This window comes from Tenrec ecaudatus, chromosome X (assembly GCF_050624435.1).
Source record: "Tenrec ecaudatus isolate mTenEca1 chromosome X, mTenEca1.hap1, whole genome shotgun sequence".
Taxonomy (NCBI): Eukaryota; Metazoa; Chordata; class Mammalia; order Afrosoricida; family Tenrecidae; genus Tenrec; species Tenrec ecaudatus.
In genome coordinates, this window is record NC_134548.1 from 2,489,638 (window position 1) to 2,503,789 (window position 14,152).

General features: G+C 44.3%; 1 pseudogene; it reads left to right on the forward strand.

The window, feature by feature from the left end:
- Window positions 1–1,892: 1,892 nt before the first annotated feature.
- On the forward strand, window positions 1,893–3,368 carry LOC142434792 (melanoma antigen preferentially expressed in tumors pseudogene; annotated as a pseudogene).
- The last annotated feature ends 10,784 nt before the right edge of the window (window positions 3,369–14,152 follow it).

The window sequence follows — 14,152 nt, forward strand, 5'->3', positions numbered from 1 at the left end:
ATGAGAGTGTAGACTTAAGGGAGGTCTCCTGTAAAGTAAGACATGTAAATGAGCGAAAGCTTAGTCTTTTGTCCTCCTCAATGATGACGTGATGGATAAAAAAAAAGTCCCTTTTTTATTCCAAAGCTATTAACAAAGATCTTGGCAGAAATGACTATGTTTAGTTTTTCTGTCGACAGGAGGAAACCCCAAAGGAATCTGTATTTAATTGGCTCCCCCTTTATTTTTCCAGCTTTTATGTGAGACAAAGCTTTAACTGGGTCTCAGCTCCTTCCCACATCTCCTTTCTCTGTTACATGCACGGAATGGCCTCCTCTTACCACCTCTTTGACCTCCTATTGTCACTGGTGATTTTCACCTTGAGCAGCATATCTCACTATAATAGTGTAATTTGTTTCTGTTTTACATGTTCTGCTCAGCTCTTGATGGTTTCTTCCATTGGATTTAGGGATGCTTCTACCAATGTCAGGATTCAGAGTCTCCTTTGCGTCCAGCTAGGTCATTCATTCTTTTCTGTTTTGTGAAGGATTTTTCTTTCATACATGATACTATTGATGTCATGCTATAGCTGGTTCAGTTTTCTGTCAATCGTATTCACTTGATCACATCTGTTGTTGATATGCTCTTGACATTCAAGTGGAATGTGTCTGAGGTTATATTTGCATTCTCCTGCATCTGATTCAAGTCTTCAGCTTCATGGCCCCAGCTTTGCTTTTGCCTGCTGATAATGAACTCCCACAAAATGTCTTTTAGGTAAGGGCTTCAGTCAGAACATTTCATTTTCAATAAGTTATCAATAACAGTCAAATCAAGAAAACCACTTCAGCTAGATGGCTGCTTATTTAACTTTAAGCCCTTAACACCCCAAATGCTATATCTTTTCATAGACAGGCAGCTTTCCCCACCTTTGCTTATGCCCACATTTCATCTTACGTTATGGTATCGGGAAGGTGAGCATCACAGAATGCAGATAATTAGGACCAAGTGACTTTTGTTGAGGTAGTACTTGAATCTAGGCCCCATGTCCATCTGCAACCTTAATTCTTAACATATAGATATAAGTACATGGATCGGTTTCCCTCTCATTGTATATAAACAGGGTCAAGTATAAAGAAAATGTTTTGAAACCGATGATATTAGCATCCCTGAAAATGTGCTTGACACAATGAATGCATGTGTGGCTTACGATAAGAGATGTAAGAGTCCCCAATAAATGTATTTAATAAAAGGAAAGAAACATCTGTCTTCCATTAAAAGAAATTTTTAAAAAGTGAATGCGGACATCCGGCTTCTTACTCAGAAAGTAAGATTTGAGTGGAATTTCTATTTCCATATGATTTCACTCTGTTGTGATGTTTGAATATTCTGCATTCATGATCTAGGGAATGAGCGATGCAGATGAATCCAGAGAGGCAAAACCATCTGTTGTCAGAGCCCCTGAGCTGAAAGGATGAGACCTCCAGTCCCATGGATAAGTGTTCCCTAGCTCTGAAATGTCGGGCCCTTTCATCTCACTCTCAGTCTTTGAAACTTGAGGTAGCGTCCCCCAAATTTCCTACTTATTTTTGCTTCATTCACCTCCCCAGCTGCTGAGGTCACTGTCTGCCATCAGACTCCTGACTGCCCATCTTGGATTCCACAGCGTCTGGGTCAACTTGAGTCAGAAGAAGAATCCAGTTTGAAATCTAAGCCCACGTGGACCAGCCTCTACCAGTGTGAGTTACTGGAAAGATTAGCATGGTCAGCGAGCTCCTCTCTGAGGGGCTAAGGGGATGACAGTGGAGTCCAGAGTGTGGAGGGCTAGGACAACCAGATTGGCTCTCCCAGAACACTGAGCAGACCCTTTCTCTTCATTCACAGGTCAGGATCGCTCTTGGAGCAGATTGATCAGCATGAGCAGCAGGAACCCACCCAGGTTCCTGGACCTGGCCATCCAGAGCGTGTTGCAGAATGAGGCTTCAGCCATTGCCTCTCTGGAGTGGCTGCCCACAGAGCTCTTCCCTCCCCTGTTCGTGGCAGCTGTTGTCGGAGATTACAGAGAGACAGTGAAGGCCATGGTTGGGGTGTGGCCCTTCCTCAAGCTCCCTCTGGGGGCTCTGATGGAAGATTGTCAGTCTCCCCCTGACATCTTAAAGGCTGCCCTTGATGGCCTTGCTATACTGCTTTCCCAGAAGGTTAAGCACAGGAGATGCAAACTGAAAGTGCTGGATTTACAAATGAACACTGGGACCAACTTCTGGAAAGTGTGGGCTAGACGCCAGTCTACTGCCTCTGTAACGTCATCAGAGGATCCAGAGTCCACCCATCCCAAGACTCAGATCCTCAAAGAAGACAAATGTAGGTCAGTGGAGAAATATCCAGCCTTGGCTGGCATGACAGTGCTCACTGACCTGTGCTTTCAGGAAGACATCCCAAATGAAATGCTCACCTTCCTCATCGAAAGGGTCAAGCAGACGAAGGACCTGCCACACCTGTGCTGCAGGAAGCTCGAGCTTGTTTGGAATGTTGCCCCGCTTCCCATTCTTGGGGAGATCCTCAACATAGTGCATCTAGACTCTGTCCAGGAGATGAGATTGCTTGGTAGCTGGGACCTGCAAAGCCTCAACTGGTTCGCTCCTTACCTGGCCCAGATGGTCCAGCTGCATACACTCCTCCTCTCTGAATGCACCCTGTATTGCATCGTCCCCGGGGAGAACGATGAGGACGAGGTGCAGAAGCTACTTCAACAATTCACCACTCAGCTCCTCAGTCTGCATCAGCTCCACACCCTCATGCTGCACTCTGTGAACTTCTTTGGTAACCACCTCCACCAGCTGCTCAGATGCTTGCAGGCACCCTTGGAGACCCTGCACATATGCCGTTCCTTGCTTATGGACCAGGACTTGACATACCTGTCCTCATGTCCCTGCACCAGCCACCTGAAATCCCTTGACTTGAGTGGTGTACGCAGGCCTGGCTCCAATTACGAGTTCCTCCCTGCTCTGCTGAACAGAGTCTCAGCCACCCTGGTCCACCTGGATTTGGCGGACTGTGGCATCACGGACTCGGACTGCAATTACTTGCAGCCTGCTCTGGGTCACTGCTCTCAGCTCAGAACCTTGAAACTCTGCGGAAACCCGTTGTCCATGGCTGTCCTACAGACCCTGCTGTTTCACACGTTCCCAAGGTGCAACTTTGCCTTTCTAGAGCTTCCTGTCCCCCTCAATTGCTACATGGACCCCCAGTTAACTCTGCCCTGGCATACCCTTGCAGAGGTGATGGAGCAGCTGAGGCTGACCTTGCAGCTCCATGGACCCCAAAGAATACGCCTTGCTTACAGGCACTGTCGCACCCTGTGCGATGCAATCTGCATCCGTATGGACAACTAGAGCCACAACCCTTTGCCATCTGTTCTCAATCCTGACTTCTCCCTTGGGATCCCAATGTCGTATTTGGAAAGACTCGTGTTTCCTAAATTAGAGCGGTTTGGATTGAGTTCTTGAGCTTGAGGTCATGTTTGCCATGATGATGAAGGAGTTTGGAGGTATCTGTCAGAGTATGCATCTAACGTGATCAGCCTTCCTGAAGTCAAGCCTTAATTGCTTCACATCCATCTTCTGAAAGTGATGGAAAAGGAGATTCAGCAGCAGGTAGCAGATGTGCTCACCCACATCACGAATCAAAGCCAGGAGCAAAATACATCCCTGTCACCCACGGCCCCTTCCGTGGGCATATGCAGGACCTTGGCGACGTGGATGCCCAGGCACATGGAGTTATTCAGGACTGCAGGTGTCCCCGATGCTAAAAAGCGACATGACCTTCCGCTGACTCCTTTCCAGGGAGAAAACAAGTGCCGAGAGCCCTGCCCCACATTTCTGTCTCCTACCACTTGCAATAGTAGAAAATAAACGCATGTTCCAAAGCCATGCACCCGTGCTATTCATTTCTCCTGCCGCAAGAGTGCCGAACTTAAGAACACCCAGTGATGCTCACCTTCCCGACAGGATCGCTGAAGACAAAGTGGGTGCATAAGCAAATGTGTTGGAGAAAACTGATGGTGCACGTCAATCAAAAGATATAGCATTTGGAGACTTAAAGGCTTGAAGATACACAGTCAGCCATCTAGCTGAAAAGCAAACATGTCCACATGGAAAGACACCAGCCTGTGTGATCATGAGGTGTCAATGGGATTATGTTACAGGCATTTAAGACCCAGAACAAAATCATACTAATTTCAATAGGGGTGCAGCGGGTGGTGGGGAGGAAGCACAGAGTGGAATCCCCAAGCCCATCTGTAGACAATTGGACATGCTTTTACAGAAGGTGTGTCGGGGAGAAGTTGAGACACTCAGGGTGCAGTATGAATGAAACATACAACTTTCCTCTAGTCCTTTAAGGCTTCTGCCCACTCCCCCTGACTATCATGATCCCATTTCTACCTTAGAAATTCAGCCAGACCAGAGGATGTACACTCATAAAGATCAGAGCTGGAAACACAGGGAATCCAGGATCGATAAAGACGTAGGACCAATAATGAGAGTAGGGATGCCAAGAGGGTAAGGTGTAAGTGTGGGGAGAAAAAGGGAATCGATCACTCGGATCGACTTGTAACTCCCTCCCAGGGGGAGAAACAACAGAAAAGTGGGTGAAGGGGGACAGCGGATGATGTAAGACATGAAAATAATAATTTATAACAAACAACGCGTTCAAAAAGGAGGGAGGGAAAAATAAGGAGCTGATATGAACGGCTCAAGTAGAAATAAAATGTTTTGAAAATGATGTTGGCAACATATGCACAAATGTGCTTGACACAATGGATGGATGTGTGGATTGTGATAAGAGTCGCAAAATATTTAATGATCATGACAATAAAAAACTTGAGAATAACTACTGATGTCGGTGTGAGTTACTGTAGAATCACACCCCAGCCGTAGCAACCCTCTTCACAACAGAACCAACACGGACCAGTCGTCTCCATCCTCACAATTGTCCCTATTCCTGAGCCCATTGATGCAGCCACCGTGTCAATCTATCTCCATGAGGGCTTTCCTCTTTTTATCCACCCTCCACTCTGACAAGCAGGAAGCCCTTCCGCAGGGACTGGTTTTCCTGACAATATGTTCAAAGTACGTTCAGGAGAAGTCTTGCGCTCCATGCATCTAAGGATCACACTGGCCACACTTTTATGAAGGCACTTTGGTTTGTCATTTTAGCTGTCCATGGCACTTTTAATGATCTTCTGCAGCGCCAGAATTCTAATGCACCGGTTTTACTATGGTCTTCCTTCTTCAGTGTCTAACTTCCATATGTGTAGAAGACCATGGAGAATACCATGGCTTGGTCAGGAATACCTTAATTCTCAAAGGACTATCTTGCTGTTCTGCACCTCAAGAAGGTGTTGTGCAACAGATTTCCTTAGGATAAAATGTCTTTTGATATTTTGAATACTGTTTCCATACCATTGATTGTGGATCCAAGCAAGAAAAGAATCCTTGACAATTTAAAATTTTTCTCCATTGATCATGCTGTGACATACTGGTTCAGTTATGACAATTTTGGGTTTTTTGACATTGACTTTTAATCCCTAGGTTTTGTGATTTTAACTGCTGGAACAAACATAGGACAAGATACATCTGTTCCTCAGTGGTCTTATATCTTTTGGGGTGTATGCCCCCAAATGGCACTGCTGGGTTGTATGCTATTTCTATTGCCAGCTCTTTTAGTAATCACCAGATTCCTAAATGTGTTTGTACATATTTAAATGCCCACCAGCAATGGATAGTGTTCCACTATCTCTACCCCTTCAAACATTTGTTGTTCTTTATTTTTAAATTTTTATTTTTATTAATTGAGATACAGTTTTGGTTATTACATGGGATTTCATTATTGTCCATTATTTTATCAATAAATATATTTTCCCAGTGTCTGGATTCTTGTTTTAATCTTTTGAGGAAATATTTTAATGTACACATATTTTCTTTTAACAGGTTCCACTCATCTTTTGTGTTCTCCATGGTGTCTGCTCCCTTTCTTAGATCTGGTAGCCTGTATATTCCCTGCTCTGGGGCCCTTAGATATATCCCATGTTTTTCAAAGATGATCATGACCAGATCCAGTTCAAAGTCATAGAGTTTCATAGAATCCTTAAACATGGGGAGACCATGGTCATGAGGAAATTACCTCCGAGTTCCCTGGCTCACAGTACATCTCCACCTGGACTTCATCATGTGATATCAACCTCACCACCAAGACCAGTGCATTATACCAGCCCAGTCCGTGAGCATGCTAGAACAGACATGCTGACACATCACCTCAACCCTTCTCCATGACTGCATGTGTTGACAAGGGATTCATTTAAGAACATAAAGGAACATGTGAAAGGAAGTGTAGGAGGAGGAGGCTAAACATTAGTCACATGAAACAGAATCATCATGCTCAATCTCAGGTCTACATATAGTTTTGTTCTGTTGGATAGACATCTGTCTATCTCAATCCCTATAGCACAAGCCAGAGCCACCACAATCAGGGTGCTTCCAACACCTAGGGAGCCTACACCACAGGGAGCAACTGCCCCTCGGGACTGACACAGCCTCCACTTACCCCACGAAGTGAGTCATCGTTTACAACTTCTGGTCTTGTGCTCAGTCAATCTCAAAAGCACAAATACTGTATGAGAACACTATTGTAGGAATAAACACCAACACAAAGTTTGACACCCACACTCTGGTTATGGGGTAATTTGATAAGAGTTGTATAAGCTCCCAATAAAATGATTTTTAAAAACAAACAAATATTTGAGAAGACGTCAGTGGAAGAATGTAGCCTGTATCACATCACTACCTATTCATATCTGACACAATTTCCATTCTGACATTGCAAAACCTAGCCTGCCTGTATAGTTTTATTGATTTTATTTCGCATATCATACACCTCCATAGTTTGGTTGCTTTTAAAAAGGGTTGCATATGCATCCTCACAATCCACTCTATGCCCCCCTCCTACATTCATTACTTGCTCCCCTATTCCCTTCACCCTCTCCATCCTCTGTCACTGATACACCGTTGCGTCAGATATTATCTCGATGCTTCCACTCTTTCAGCTTGTCCACTGATTATAAACCACACCGGTTTACTGGGGTTCTTGTTTTGATTTGTTTGTAGAATAGAAACAAAGGAAACACACACTGTAAAACGAACAAACAAAGCAAAATGAAAACATTGACCCTCATCGCCTTGGGGTATAGTGCAATTTTGCTGATAGAGGCACTAATTGATCCATTGGCTTAGATAGTGAGGTAATGTGGAGAAGAGTTTATGTGAGCACAGTGCAGGTGCGAACCACAGGCTGTGCGTGGTTTCATTGCATGCATTGGATGCTGAAATGATGGAGCTCTGTTTTCATTGAGTCAGGGTTGCATTTTCTGTAATGTTCTTTACAAGGGTGGCTCCTTGCCGATCAGATTCATACCTGTCAGAAGAATGCAAGGAGAGAGCTGAGTAGTAAATATATGGATGTTCTGGGGGCCCTTTGATTGGACACCCAAGAAGCCAGGGGTCCTACCCGAGGTCCAAAGACTACCATTTCCACCGTGTGCGGTGGCCATTGTTTGCTTGCACTCCCATCAAGGAATCTCAGTCCTAAGTCAGAAGCCACAGCAAGTTCTGACTGAGATGTTCCCCGGCCTTCAGTCAGGCTTCCACACTGAGTTCTTCTATTGTGAAGCCATGTTCCCTGTACGGTCAGCACCTGGGGTCATCATAGTCCTTAGTCCGTGGATGGATCAATGAGCTTTTCATAGAAAGTTACTCAAACGTTTCTACTCAGGATCAGAGAACTGGGCGTACTCCTCCCTTAATTTCCTATAATTACTGTTTAGCACACCTTCCCCCTATGAAGATGCTCCTCTCCATTGACCCACCAATAGAATGGTCAGTGCCTCCTTTGAAATGGACATGCCCCCTGCCCTGGTCTTAATCTGATTGCCCAGTAAGGTTCCCCTCTCAGTCCTGTGGAGGGCCTGCTGATTTTGTCCCAGCCTTGTCTCGATGCTGTACAGCATCAAGTGGATGGTCTTCACCCTGTTCCTCCTTCCCATAGGATGACCCTCGCTGAGGTGAGGCCTCTTTCCAGTTGGATGGTATGAAGTGCTTATAAGGACAGTGCTCTGTGCATTAGGGACTGAAGGCAAAGTATCTACCAGCGTGTTTTGGAATTGGCCTTTAAGATTTGTTTAATTGGTGTCTGTCCTTATACTAGTGGATTCGCACAATACCTATCCTTCTGTGATGGACTGACTTCACTCAGCCTAACGGGTTCCAGGTCCTCCCATGTCTCGCGGGGTTTCATCCTTTTACCCACCGTGTTCAGGAAAGCGCAGGATCCATTGTGTGGATGTGACACAGTTTCTTGTTCCTTCCTCTCTTTCGTTCTCTTTCCTTCCTTATTTTTTTAGCAATGAAGAGAAACACTGCAGTTGTATTTATTTATTTATTATTTTTAAAACATTTTATTAGGGACTCATACAACTCTTATCACCATCCATCGTATTCATACATCAGTTGTATAAACACATCTGTACATTCTTTGCCTTAATCATTTTCAAAGCATTTGTTCTCCACTCAGGCCCTTTGCATCAAGCCCTCTTTTTTCCCCTCCCACCACGCTCTCCCCTCCCTCATGAGCCCTTGGTAGTTTATAAAATATTATTTTTTTCATATCTTGCCATATCCGGCGTCTCCCTTCACCCCATTTTCTGTTGTCCATCCTTAAGGGAGGAGGTCACATGTGGATCCTTGTAATCAGTTCCCCCTTTCCAACCCACTCACCCTCTACCCTCCCAGTGCTCCTAAGGGATACTTCAGTTATTCCCTGATGTCATTTGGGGAGTCCTATTGCATAGTTGCATAGTGCCTTATCGCACGTGGTGCTGTGAAGGAAGTACTGGGCAGATAAGCACAAGATCTATGGAATTATCCGACCAGGTCCTCCACAGGGAAGGACGAATTTATCTGCTTCAAACAACATTTATGACCTCAGATATCAGAGATGCGTGGTTGCCTATGATGGAGGAGGTGGCTGTTGCCAGTGCTTGTATCGATATACAAACCAGGAGATCACGGCTTGAACACATGTCTTCCTACGTTGCATGGGCTGAGTGAATTCCAGGGTGCATTCATCAGAGTGCACTTGGTTGCTGTACTCAGCATGAATGGGATATAAAGTTTGGACTGTATCTTTCTGCACGCACGGTTCTTGCAGCAGCTGTCTGTCTTATCTTTTGTGCATATCCCATCTACTTTCGGTGGGGATTTCTCTATGTCTACTTGGATGTTACAGGATATTCTGTAGTTTGGTAGTGAGGTAAGTATATATATTTTAGAGCGCTAATGGTGTAACGACTTATATGTGGGCTGTTATCTAGAAGGCTGACAGTTCAAATCCACACCTTTCTCCACCAGAGAAATATGGGACTGAGTACTCTTACTAAGACACTGGGAGAGATGAGAGCTCTCAGCATAAGGAATCCAGGATAGATAAAACTTCAGAAGCAATCATGGTTGTTGCGATACTATGAGGGTAGAGTTGAGGTGTGGGCAGAAGTGGAGGGGATGGGCAACGGATCACAAGGATGGATGTAGAACCCCCGCCCCACCCCCGAGTGAAGCAAACTAAAAACAAATGGGTGAAGGGAGAGAGCAGACAGTGTAAGATATGTAAATAATTTATTATTTATCATTAACTCTGGAGGGTGGGAGAATGGGGAAAGGAGCGGAGTAAAGAGGAGTTGATAGCACGGGCTCAAGTAGGAAACAATGTTTTGAAAATGTTGGTGGTGACATATGTACAAATGTGCTTGATACAATTGATGTATGGATTCTTATAAGAGGTGTAAGAGCTCTACCAATAAAGTTATATTATATATATATGTTACCGTATATATACAATTAAATATATCTATGCTGTAGATCCCTTGGAGAGTCACAGGGAAGTTCTACACTGCCGAATATAGTCTCTCTAAGACAACAATGTCTTTAAGGTAATGGAAGTGATGCCCAGGCGGATGACTGATAAAGTTCTGTAACGTAAAATGACAATGATTTTTCTAAGGTGAATCATATATATATATAAAATTTAGATGCCTGAATGGTGAGTGAGTTTGCACTTAATTCTTGCCCCATTCTAAGAACAGTCAGCTTTTAGGACATCTTCCTGCTTGATGCTCCACTTCCTCAAGAGAAGGGATCTCTGAAGATACAAGTGCAATAGCATAGTATAACGTAGTAATTCGTGGGTGCCTGGACCTCAAAAGAACAATGTCTGGGTTCTTAAAGCTTTACGTCCGAAGAAGCAAGCTTCTAAATCAGTGCCCATTACGTTCCACAACTTCCATTCAATCCATTGATTCTAAATAATATAACCCTGTGCTATATGATGGAATCGCATCACAGCTTCAGTTGTGCACACCTGCTTTGTAGTAGACTAGAGCTGACAGGGGAAGCACACAGCCCATTTGCGCTGATCACAGGTAAATTACACTCCCCATGAATGCCCTGTAATCACCATGGAGGGATGCGAACAGTCCTGCTATCTCTCAGAGAACAGTGTGAATTCAATGATGGCCGACGTCGCTGTTGTTCTGTGTCACTGAGTCACCTCTGATGCGCAGGGACCCCATGCACGACAGAAGGAAAGACTGCACACTCCTGTTCCATCCTCACGACTGTAAGTTTCAGACCCTTGTTGCAGCCACTCCATCAATCCATCACATCAAGGGACTTCTTTAGTCTCCCTGTGCTTCTCCAGGGAATGATCCCTCCCCAAAACCTGTCCAAATTATGTCAATTGAAATCCCATCATCCAAGCCTGTAAGCAGCAATCTGGTCACATTTCTTTCAAGATAGATATGCTTGTCCTTTTGGCACACCTGCGCTGATTAGAAATCATCCACTAATTCCTCATTGTGTTCCCAAACGATTTTTCATCCACGTAACCGTGCAACGATGAAGTGTTTTGGAATGCCCCTTCTTCTCATCGGTATCCCTAATTGGTGATGAAGCACACCTTTTCTCTGTTGGAGGCAGCTGAACTCTATTGGGACTGGACCTTTGCGGGGGATTAGACCAGCTATCCCGCATCAAGCTGGGTTTGAACTGAGGCGTGCAGATGAAAGGAAAAGAAAGAGTTATGTATAAAGCAAGGTATAGGGAGGATTCCAATCCAATGGACTGAAGTCTCCAGTATATTGGAAGCTTGGTATATATACTCTTCTTACACAGGGACTTGGTTACAAAGCAAACATCAAAGCACTTAAACATTCCTAAACTCTTATCTATGCAAATGTAACTTAACTAGTCACAGTTTCTTAACCTTAGAATAATAAAAGCACTAGGTTCTAAGACAATCACAGGAATATGCAAGATTCAAGAGAGCCTCAAAGGGATCCTAATTAACTGAGTTATCCCTCAATGCTTTTTAGCAGCAAAGTCACAAATAGTCAGTGTGCAACATTTTTGTCTGCAGAGACACAGAGGCTCAGGGGACTAAATAGTCACCCATTAGTAAACACCTTGGTCAGCTGGATGCTTCCTACAGACCTTAACTTGCTCTTTTTGAGGATTTCTTCAAACTGTTGCAACAAGACAGTGTGCATGGTGTGGTAGTGTTTTGTAGCTGTCACTGCTCTGCCTGGACTCGTTTGCTTCTTATTTGGACCTGATGGTTCATGTGAGACGTCTCAGACTCTCTGGAAATATTTTGGACTCAACACATTTCCTGAGGGAGCAGGAGGTGAAATGTCAGGACACCAAATGTGGAATGGTGACAAAGACTTTGATCCAATGCCAACAGACAGATACAGTCATCCCCTACAGAAGCTGTTCTCAACCTGTGGGGCGCAATCTTTGTGGGGGTCAAACAATCCTTTCACAGGGGTGGCCTCAGACCATCGGAAAACACATAAATATTTCACAATACATAATTACATATTGTTTGTGATTAATCACTGTGCTTTAATTGTGTTTAATTCTGTTCAATTTGAAACAATGAAAATACATCCCGACTATCAGATATTTACATTATGATGCAGAACAGTAGCAAATTACATTTAGGAAGTAACAACGAAAATAATTTGATGGTTGGAGGGTCAGGTCACCACAACATGAGGAACTCTATTACAGGGTCGTAACATCAGGAAGGTTGAGAACCACTGACCTGCAGGTAGTCCCCTAAGTTTATCTTTCTACCAAGGGATAGTAGGGAAGAATGAATTTATGCTTGATGAATCCTTACATAGTTTGCAATTATTCCTGGTAACTGTCTTCACACCTGGCACTAGTATGTGGGCGTATCTGCATGTGGACAAACAACCGAGGGGATGAATAGAGGAGCGGTGTCTCTGTTGCTAAGACCTTCAGAAATATGTGTTTTCCAATAGTCTTAGGGAACCCCTGTGAAAGGATCGTTCAACCACTAAAGGGGTCGCGATTCATCGATTGAGAACCGGTCAAGTTCAGCCGGGAGGCAACTAGGGATCCATCTTGATGTGTCCTGCAGCATGGAAAGGAGGTGGAACAGATGCAATCTCGCTGAGTTTGGTGTATTTTATTTTTTATGAGACAACGTGGGATCCTGGAACGGATCTACAGGGTACTCCCACCAGGTGCTCCAAAGAGAAGTACATGTTCCATGCTCCAGGCACTAATTACGCCCTCAGAAACCATGGAGGGGTCTTGCACATCATGGGATGCTGCACTGTATCAATGGTTTATCTATTGGGATCCAAACCAGAAGATCACGGATTGAACATCAGCCTTTCTGTTTTGCAGGAGCTGCATGCATTCCAGGATGTGTTCATCCGAGTGCATTCAGTTGCTCTACTCAGCATAAACAGGGTATAGAGACACGGGAGGCTTGTCATTCCCTATATTTTTCTGTCCTCATTGCCTTTGCACCTGAGTTTGGCTTGTGTTATTGTTTTGTGAAATAATGTGGCTTCCATGAATGGATCTGTTATAATGGAATACTGTGTAAAGACATTCCTTAGTAGAAGGATCAGGGTGGGATAGTACTCCTTAGCATCTCCTCAATTTATGTCACGTGGATGTCGGGGGAGTTTCTTGAGGTGTCAATCCTGAAACTTCTAACTCCCAAGTGATTTTAGAGAAGTGAGCAGAGAGAAGCCTGATCTCCCTGCAGAAAGAAAGGAGATGGGGAGGTCAGGAGCTCCATGGGGCAGCTGTGTCTGGCATATCTAAGCACTCATCCCTTCACAACCCCAAGGAAATAGAAAGGAAGCGAGTTTCTCTGGGGTGTGGCTAAACTAAATTTCATCTCTCATGGAATTCAAGGACAGAACACCCTGCTGATAGACTACATAGCTGTCTGCAGCCAGGCAAGGGGTGTGGATCAGGGTGTGACTCTGGATTGGCAATCCCTTCCCAGTGATCTACCTAGACCCAGGTAAAGCCAGATGCTAAAATACAGTCAGATTTCAGAGTCAGGTCACACTCTCATATGCTATCAGTATACTGGGAACCGGTCCCACACCCAAAAGAAGACAGAGCATTCTCCTCAGGTAGATGCCCTGAATTTGGGCTTCACACACCATAATAAGACAATTACTTCAGGGTGGTGGTGCTCCTATCACTGTGAAATGATTAAAGATCTTAGTCAAAACCCTTAATCCCTTAAAATTCTATGTGCTGCAGTGAATTAATTGAGATCTCTCAGCAAACCATGGGTTTTTAATGAGAAACTGCTGAGTATCACGACTGTTCTGAGAAAGGAAAGGTAGAGGGGACTACGGACAGGATTTTGTTGTAAGTGATTATTACAAAGGCTAATTGTGATGGACGAAGCCTGATCTCTCAACACAAAGATGGGTCACTGTCCCCAACCTCACTCTTGGCCGTCAAGCCCATTCCAACCCAGCAAAGCCACGGGGCAAAGAACTGCACTTCTAGTCTGGGAATTCTTGTGTTTCCCCTCATATGTGATTGGTACTTTTCTCTGTAATGAGATTATCATTCTGTTTCCTGGAAAACATATTGATCTAATAAGAGGGAGAAATAAAATTCACAATCAAGAAGAAATGAAATCAAAATACAACACCACCACCACAAAAAGCACAACATGATATACTGTGAGAAAAATATCAGTGACAACCACACACAAG